Consider the following 10,547-nt stretch of genomic DNA (forward strand, 5'->3'; position numbering starts at 1 on the left):
ATGTGATGTGAAGTGATATAGAAAAGGCTTTGGGAAGAGAAAATGTCTTGAAAAACAGAGACTTAAACTGGTTTGGTATTGGTTGGGCTAAGGATTGGATGAGGTATCAATGCCATGAGTAGACAACAAAATATTATCTAAAATGATAGGGCCAAGTCGCTTATTCCTATGAGTGTGTGATCAAGCAGCTAACAGAAAGTCTGACAGCAATTTCAGAGACTGCCTTTGACTTTCCCAAACTGATGGCTCTCCCTTGCTGTAAACCAGTAGTCCAAACAGATGTAAGGAGAAGTGGACCAACAAGTAGCTAGCTGTTTTATCTATCTCCAGCCACCAGCTTTAATTACTCAGCACAAAAAAGGTGCAATATATAAAGAGAGAAAAAATAGTCTTGAATTTTTCATATTTGGATCAGGCTTGAATTGGAAGCATTGTACCCCACCTTCCGAACAGAGTATAACAAGAAAAGTAAGATTTTTTTTTTTTAAATCTCTAATCTAAATTTTAAATAGATATGCATTAGGCTGTACTTTTGTATAGTGTTGTCTGGTTTAACGTGGCATATAAAATAGTATACACTAAGCTGTACTATGATTCTTTTTAAATCTTTGAGACACAATGACTGGTGGCAGTAGGACTTTTTCAGTGCTGTTAAATTCACACAAGAAAGCTGAAGGAGTGTGGAAAAAAAAGGGTGTACTTGGTAAAATGTTGCAGCTCTTTTATCCAGCAATCATACCAACATTATATAGCAGGATCAACCCTCCTTAATTGTGAGAAAAACAGCATTAGGAATTCATTTTTTAAAATGTATCTGAAAATTTTTAGAGCGATGCCAATCAATTTTTAATTGGGACCGTGCCGAGTACCTGTCTTTGCAATCCCATCACAAATCAGCCTTTCCATTCCTTATTTATACTCCACTCAAAAAATCTAATTAAACACCAAACACAACATCTTTGCTATGTTTGGGTAGTCAGTACCTTATAAACCGATACATATTGCACCATATTGTGAGTAATAAGCAGGACATGTAGGAGAAGAACAATTTTGATCATTCTGACTTTAATATAAATCAAATTTGATTAAATCCAAACAATAATACTGGTGCCACAAAATGTATTTAAACTTCTTTGTTTTATTTCTTACTATGATTAATAGCAGTGGGTTAAAGTTATATTCCCTAATGAACTAAGAGAGAAAGCAGAGTAAGGACTCCGCTAAGAGCAAAATGCAGAGAAATAGAAAACAATTGTGATGTGAGATCTGATCATGTCTAAAATAAATTTTTCAAAATGATAAGGTAGACACTTTCCCTGTCTATTTGTTCTTTTTCTCTGTCAGCTCTTTTATCTTTGCTTCCTAGTTTGTCTCTCTTTGTATTATTACAGTTTTTCTCAAATGCTAAAACACATGTCACAAACGTTACCACCAGGTCCCCCAATGTCCAAACACAACACCCTTCTCTAAAGCTACATAAACACAACCACACCTTCCCACTGCAAAACTCAAACTCCCACACCAAGAGAGCAGCTCGAAGCTGTCAAAACTGTAAACACTATACACAGCATTACACACTACAGCAAAACAATTGAAAACACAATGCTCAATTTGTGAGAAGGTTCTTTGGTTCATAACTGCCAATGCATATTTTTATAAACTGTACAGTAACGGATCGTCATAGAACCCTGCAGAGGATTAGGCATTTAGATTTGTGAGTTTCACATGAAGACTATAAATCTATAAAAACATCCTGCATGTACGTACACTACTGTAACACAACTCAATGCAAAAACAGAATCTATCGCACACAACAGTACTCTCGGAAACATGATCAGGGTGTGAAGTCTTTTTTATTGTCTACACGGTCTTTTTACAGTATTACACACAGTCACTGTGCGGCATCATGTCGCCGAGCTGCATTGGGCCACATCACCTCATCCACATCACAGGCTATATTGTCCCTTGCTAGGCACCGCGGGAAAAACGCCCTGGAATGGCGAATCCATCCCTGGAAGGCCTCCACTGGGATGTCAGCACAGGCCAGCTCCATTGCCCGTACGAGGTTCTCTCTTGTGTATGGCTGTCTGTCATACACCTTCCATCTCCATGATGAGAAGAACTCCTCTATAGGGTTCAGGAAAGGGGAGTAGGGTGGCAGACAGACGTTTAAAAAGTGGTCACTGTTGGTGGTGAACCACTCTGATTTGGTGTGTTTTGTGGAAGCGGACGTTGTCCCAAATGATCACATACATGTGATGTGCTAGCCTAGGATGGTGTTGTTGACGGTCCAGGAGGATGTCTTTTAGCTCCTCTAGGAAGGTGAGGAGACGTTGGGTGTTGTAAGACCCAAGGACAGCATGCCGGTGGACAAGCCCCTCCGTACCCATAGCTGCACAAAGAGTAATATTACCCCCCCGTTGGCCAGGAACCTCAGTGATGGCTCTTTGGCCAATGATGTTACGGCCTCTTCGCCTTCGTTTCTGGAGGTTGAAGCCAGCCTCATCCAGGAAGAGGTACTCATGGGGTCTGGCCATCGCGTCCAACTGCATTATCCTCTGTGAACATGGAAAAGCGTACAGGTGTTCAGAACGGTCAATCAGGTAGCACAGTATTGTCCAGAAGTAATGTAGACCACTAAGCAACACAGTATGTCCACGAACTGTACTGTGGACATGGATGTATACGTACTTGCACATACTCGTAACGTTGTTCTATGTGTCGCGCAGAGTTGCGCTCAAAGGGAACCCTGTAGACCTGTTTCATCCTCATCTGTTGGCGCCGGAGAACTCGGTCTATTGTGGACACGCTGACAGCATCAATGTTCTCAAAGTTTACATTATCTGCAATGACTTTGTCTCTGATCTCTCGGAGTCTAATGCAGTTGTTCTCACGGACCATATCTGCAATGAGGGTTTCTTGTGCCGCTGTGAATATGGCAACCCTCCCACCTCTATGTGGCATCCTTTCAGCTCTAAAGAAAGAAACATGTGTTGTCAATTGACTGATTTATATGTAAAACTACATGTAAAGTAACAGACCACTTTCACAGGCCTGTAAAACTGTAGTGTGACAAAGAAAGCAATAGCGTACTATACCTGTTGTGTTGTCTAAATGCCTTGATAATGGTGGCCACGGTGAACCTACTCAGGTTTGGATGTACTCTTCGTCCCGCTTCAGCCATTGTCATGCCATGGCCAATGACATGATCAATTACTGTTGCTCGCATATCATCTGTTATGATGGTGTGAGGTTGTCTTCTTCTCCCACCTGGACCTTCTCCTCTCTCTTGTTGGCCTCCTTCTCTTCCTCCTCTACTCCGAACTCCTCTTCTTCTTAGGCCTTCACCTCTTCCTCCTCTGATCTCAATCCCTCTTCCTCTTTGGCCTGCAGCTCTTCTCCTTCCGCACGCTCGAATGCCTTCATCCATTGTGATTGTTTGGCATCTTCACCAAACTATGCTTTTATAGGTGGGGTCACATCATTAGCAACAGGTGTCTTCAATTTTGAGTCGTTGTGTGTAGTGACTGACGCCAGGTGTGTTCCCTGTGTTCAAAGATTGGTGACTGTGGCAAGCATTTTGCATCACATGGGCTTTCATTTGAGAATATGAGCAGAGTTGTTTTGCAACATGTGTTTTAGCAAGGAAAAATGTGTTTAGATTTATGAGTACAGAGGGTTGTGTTTTGTGAATTGTGTCTTCATGTGACATGTGTTTATGGTACTGGAATATGGTGGCTACATTTAGTAAATGTGTTTAGACTACTGGTCATTTGGGTTACAGGATTGGCTTTTGTGTTTTAACATTTGAGAAAAACTGTATTAGCCGTAATGCTCCGACAATCCATCAAGCGGTGCGGGTTCGTAGCTTAGCAAAGTCGTACTAAAACATTTGACAGATTTTCGAGCGCCGTGTACTACATAAAATCTTTTTCGAGGTCAGTAAACACAACCACGGGATTATAAGGGGCACTGTCGATTTTCAGAAAAATCAAAGGATTGAGTTTAAGTGTGTCGTATTTTCCAAAAAACATGGTAATAACGACGGCCTGCTAGCATGCTCTACCAAAAATAGTGCTTTGTTGTGTATCTGACGGACGAAAGCTAAACCAGTGAACAACTGAAGTTGCAGCATTTTTACAAACCAATTCTGGTTCATCTGTTTCATTCAACGATCCGCTTTTGCCCTTCTCATTCTCCATTGCCGCCATGCTTTTTCTGCCATGTGCGTATGAAAACAACATTATACCGGTATTACCATGAACGATATGATATGGCCCAGCCCTACTGCAGAGGTGGTTTAGTTTCTTTTGCTTATAAAAAAATGTTTTACTGTGTCCAACAAACTAATACTTTGAGTTTTCGTCCCCAAAATACATTATTTGGAGTAGTTTAAAGAAAAGGACAGTGAAAGAAGAGCTGGCCTAACTCTAACCTATCTGTGTTACATATTTACTTCGACAGTCACTGCCCTGAGTGCTCCGATTACAACAGTCACCAGTTTGTCCGTCTCTATCTGGAAGTCACACACAATCTTAGGTTGGGCATTTTGAACCTATCCTGGGGAGCTCCTCAGGACCCATACTCTGCACAGATATTTCTGTATATTATGCCATCTACTTAGGTTATAGCATTCCATGTATGCCCTGCCTGCTAGAATGCTATTATGTACTGGATTATCTCAGGGGCATCTCTACACAACCTGCACCTGGCATCCTGCCTGGTGTGGTGGACCCCAGTCTTTATGGATCTTGTACTTAGAGCTTGTTCCTGTGCTGCCATGATTAGTGCCTCTGTGCTGTCTTTCAGTCCAGCTTTGTTCAGCCACTAGCAGCATTTCTCGATATCAGACACCAAGTTGCAGCGACCATCTAATAAACCATCTTTCAAGGTGGGAGGCAACCTTTCTCAACAACTGCCATATAGCTTGGCCTGACTGCAGTCACTCTTGGACAGATTGTTGAAAGTCTGCAAATGTGAATTTATAAATGACAGGTTTCTTCAAATAATCAGTTGGTCTGCACTGACCAGTTGTATAACGGACTTATTGTTGTTTTATCTCCATGTTGACACACCATAGTCTCTTTGAAAATAACAACACACTGGGTCCTGCTCCCCATCTTGAATGCAGCGGTTTCAAAGGTAACAACAGCACAAGTTAAATGCACACGGTAATGGAGCCAACAAAATAGTTATAATTGGAAATATTTTTTTCAATCTAATGAGCTTGTATAAATTTACTGTTGCGAAACAGTTACTGATAGGTCAGTCCCTAATTATCCACTTCCAGAAACTTTCATTTTGAATCTGTATACTTAATTTTATCACTTTGGGAATATCGTAGTGATCCAACAGCCCACTGATTACATTTTGTAAAAATAATTTAATTTGTCAATTGACAGTGGAAGTAGAATATTAAGATATGTAATTAGGAGTTCATGTTTTGCCAATGTATTTGCATCATTAAAACAACTCTAAATGTGCTTAAATTAACTAAGTAAAAGACCCACCACCACTAATTATGAGGGAAAGGGGAAAAGATGTTATTAGGATAGCTAAGAAGGAAACTGATAATACATATGTAGACAAAGCTTATATGACAAAGGTGAAAGGGAATGGTACAAAAAATGATAATTAGAAAGGGAGAAGCTGACATATAACAGAAAGAATACCAGCCATATAGCTAAGCAGAAATAAAAATGTGTACTGCCCCTTCAGAGGAGGCAGAAGATATGGAGGTGGACTTACTATTTAAGAGCTTACTTGAGTGTTTTGTCATATAGGGAAGAGAAAGAGTGGGGAGAAATGTATCACTAACTGCCTACACAGTACGCAGATTCTAAAAGTAAAAGCTCTGTCATAGATGTTTATATAACATAGTAGAAAAGATGGCCAAACTGAATGAAACATGTATTGTACCTTTGAAAGAATGCTCCAAGTAATTGAAAGTTTTGATTAAGCTAACCACGAGGCTGTAACAGCAGAAATTAAGTTTTCAGGTTTCCTGTTAAAGATATGTACCAGCACAGAGGTGCCATTCATCTTTTAACACTGGTGAGAGGGTTTAAAACAAAAGCAACCTTTACAAGACAGCAAAGTTACAAGAAAGCAAGGCTCTGTTCTGATTCCTGATTCTGTGCATACAGCACATCTGAGGTGCAGCAGGGTGTTGTGAGAGTTCACCTCATAAGATTCTTTTGATCTCCTTTGATCTGTTTCCAGTTTCTACAGTAGACCTAAAGCCCTAAAATCTAGGTTAGATATGTATATGAAGATATGGAGACAGGTAGCAAAGTAAAGGAATGAACAACATAAAATTTCCTAGTAAGGTTTTAGGCCAGTAAGTACAAATAAAGCAGCTTTGTGCCTTGTATTGATTCTGCAAGTGTATGACACTGCTAGAGAGATGGAAAACAATTATTTTAATATTTCAACATAAGGTTTTTGGTAATGGTGTTGGAGAACGCCGTCAAACATGTTGAAACAAAATGTTCCATAAGGGTTAATTTTAGTTTAGATGTTTAGATGACTGCAAATGGCATAGTATATGATTCAGAATATTTTTTACTCTTGTCAGTTCTCATCATGCTTTATGAGTATGGGGGATTGGCCACTACTATACATTGTAGATGAACAGGAAACCAAAGGGTCTAACAAAATAATAACATTAACTGTTGAAGGAATTGGACAACTGATGACAGTTTCATGGTCAGGTGACGCCTATTCTTAGTTCCATGACAAATTAAAAAGATAAGAGGTCTGCAGCTGATTCCAACTTCTGAAGTGGCATTTGATAGCTGTTAACTGGATTTTTCAATATAAAGTTCAACTAGGTGTTGTTGTGGACAAAGGACACCATCATTAGGCTGCAAAAAACTAAATAATTCCTGTGATCCCTTTTGGAGGGATAGCAAAAACTTTATGCTCAACGCAACAATCTGGTGCATTAAAGGAATACACTGATCACTTAAGGAACACAAAAACAGCCTGAGAGACCAGTGAAGATGAGTAAAGTGGATGATTGCAGATCTTTTACCTTGGTTAAGAAAAAACTTCACAACATTTGTCCAAGTTAATAGGAGTCTTGATCATTCTCAACGTGTAAGAGATGCTCTAATGAATTCAAATGCAAAGGGGTTACAACAAGAACATGCAGTAAGGTCCTGTTTGTGGGTTTTTTCAGCCTAATATCTTTCATCAACATCAACACCTCTTTGAACTTTATATTGAGAAATTAATTCAATACCTAACAAATGCCAGTTCAAAAGCTGGAATCTGTTCCAGATTTTTAATTTCAAGAAACAAAATTTCAAGACTGAAAATGCAGCATTTGGTGATGTCCAAGGGCTGTAAAGTACAGACACTTATTGACTGCAGATAATTTGATTCCAAGTATTAAAACCAATCCCTATAGTTACAATGATGTTAATTTGCCCAATTACTGTTCAGGCTGCAATTCTTAAATAGATGATAAACCCTCTGCAATGAAGCTGAGAGTCAGCCCTTGATTTACATCCACTGTGTTGGTGCAAAATTAGAAAAGAAATCCGTCTGTGTATATTAAAACTGCATACCCCATTAGTTAATTTAAAAGTTTTATTGTGGAACTTGTTTCAGAATCACATGTCTGTCGGTGCAAGTTCCGGTTTCATTTCCTGTTTTAAAATAGTCTCCCTTTTACTTCCATATTGTTTTCAACATGGGCACATAATCACAGAGACCAAATTTATGGGACTGGAACAGATGACCTGTTTGATCTTAATCAACTCCCATTTTCAGCGATTATTATGCAGTTTGTAGTGAAACCATATAGACCACAGAATGCACATTTCTTCCATCAAGGATATTTTGGAAAACACTGCCTGGGAGGTAGGCCTACAGGAAATTAGCCTTTTTTTAAAACTAATATGCACTGTTGGATGGCATAAACAGAACACACACTTCCAAGCTTCTACAAAAAGAATAGAGCAATGGGATTGAAAAATTAATTGGATTTTCTTCAATATTTTTCTACTAAATTAATTTGTGCTGGTAATACCTGGTAACATGCTAATCATAACAATATAAACATAATGAGGATAATTTGGTACAGTAACTATTGTTACTGTCTTTGGAAATGTTGCCATGCTAACATATGTAAAGAAGGACATGGCCCTGCCACTGAAGTGTCTGACAACTTTTAAAATAATAAATATTTATCTGCATCATAGTTATTTTTCTTTCCATATAGTGTTACCTCTGAAGCTGAAAATTTACCCCAATACAAAAGTAACAAGAAATGCAGACCTAGGTGCCACGTGAGTCTGGCTCCAAAACTGTGTGAACTCCCTTAGACTCCCTTGTTAAAATGCCTAATTTTATGTCTTCAAAAAGCATATTTATATCCTAGTACAAAAAAAGCTTTTGTCTTTCTATGGATAGTTTTTCGTACGTGATAATTTATAATTATTCAAAAAAGGGTGAATTTCTTATAACTTTTCCCCCTGCATACTGAAGTTGGGGTGTTGCTGCTTTAGTTCACAGGTGTCTGGACATAGGTAACTGTGTTTATACCTTGGGGGAATTTTTTAAGCATTTTCTGACTGACACTATTTGACTTGTTATGTGCCACAGGCCACTGAGAAAGTTTATCTGTTCAGTTTAGGTGACTGTAATTCCACCGTTTTTTTTAGACTGTTACGTCAGTAAACCGAAAACCAGTGGGTGTTGTCACTGTGGTTTTGTCCATTTTTTATAATGTCTGTGGTCTTTGCCCATGCAACCCACTCTCCAACAAGGTTCATTTAATTAAGCTGAGCAGTTTGCATAGTCTTGGTGACAAAACTGAGTGAGACTAAGAAAAAACAACAACCAACAAACAACACTGAAAAGCGTTCCTTTACTAAAATTAGTGCTTAACTCAACATATAAGTGTGGTTGCTGGGAATGTTTTGGTTATATCTGGTAATAAACTACACGACTGAAGAAATTAACACTTTGACCTGATGGCACTAAATGAAAAGTCAGTGGATCATTCACATTATTAAAATCCATCCAGACAAGAGCATGAATGTACCCACCAAATGTCAAGGAAATCCATCCAACAACTGACGAGATATTTCATTCTTATACCACAAATGTCATCCTCATTGGTGTGGTGGAGAAAAGGTTTTTCCAGAGTCACAAGGACTTCATTAATCACAAGAAAATAATTAATTTCTTTTAGGTTTATGGCAATCCACTTCTGTTAATTTTTTTGCAACGCACAGTGTTCTTACAGGTTTTCAAAACTAGAGACGCTTATATAACTTAATCATGCAATGTTTCAACACTTAACTCACAATCACAGTCACCCCTGACTCACATATCTCATTTCACTCTTTCACTTTAATTTTCTATACTGCAAAATTGTATTAATTGTGTTTCATCCAGCTTCTCAGCTGACTTGCATCTTTCAAACATGTGATGCTTAGATCTATACAATGGTATAGCAATAAAACCCAATCCTAAGATCTCTATGAGGCTGTTATTAGTTTTAAAAGGGAAAATCATTTAATTAGATGGGATGACTTTGCCAGGTGTCAAACATGCTACTCTTTACTTTCATTAACCCCACTTTTCATGAGATTCTTCACACTGAAATACTTCAGAGGAGATTCCTATTCGTAGAGTTTTTACCCTACATAAAGCACCTTGAGGCAACTGTTGCTGTGATTTGGCACTATATAAATAATTAAAACTGAGCTGAACCAGCAAAAGGTGACAAGGGAAGCTCTTAAGTATCACTGTGTTAAATTGTTAAAAAAAATAGCATGTGTATTTAGTCAACTTTCTCTGAGTAAATAAAAGCTTAGCAATTTTCTCCTTGAGCAGTTTTTCATTTTAAGAGTAATTTCTCTAAATGATGGGAGGTGCAGCAGTTTCCACTCTGAAACCCTTCATTAGAGGTAGCTCCTTCTCACCAGCCTTTGATTCGGGGTCAAAAGTCAAGCCACCTAAAACTTGCTTGTTTAACTGCTCATAGTTAGATTTGCCCTTTCACACATGTGTGTCATTACATATAGCTTGGCCCCAAAACACATTTCTGGCCACATGTAAGCTGGAGTAGATTTAGAGCTGTGAAGTGGCCGTATCTTAAAAAAAAAAAAAAAAAAAAGGGAAAAAAAAATCTTTAAAATGTTGGTTGTGTCACACTTGGAAACGAGAGCCACATGTTTATGGTTCCACTTTTAGCTTTTAATACTCAGTTGTGTTGCTAGGAGGGGAAGGGAGGAACCAAAATAAAGTCGACAAACAACAACAAAGCTGACATTTGTGTGATTTATTGTGAGAATGTTAGAAACACAAAAAGGGACAGAAAGTTTTGGGGAAAATTATCAAAATCTCAATCATACAAAGCACATGTTGATTGCACAGTAGATTAGTAACAGAATAATGACACCATGTGTGTTTAGACTGGTTCCCTATGAAGCCTGGTTTTCACTAACACTGAGGTTTGCAGGAAAAAATAATTCTCAATGGTGCATAACAAGCATGAACAGCGTAATGCTTTTGTTTTTGTCAGTAGC

Source organism: Perissodus microlepis, chromosome 7 (genome assembly GCF_051167445.1).
Source record: "Perissodus microlepis isolate ML-2025 ecotype Zambia chromosome 7, ASM5116744v1, whole genome shotgun sequence".
Taxonomy (NCBI): Eukaryota; Metazoa; Chordata; class Actinopteri; order Cichliformes; family Cichlidae; genus Perissodus; species Perissodus microlepis.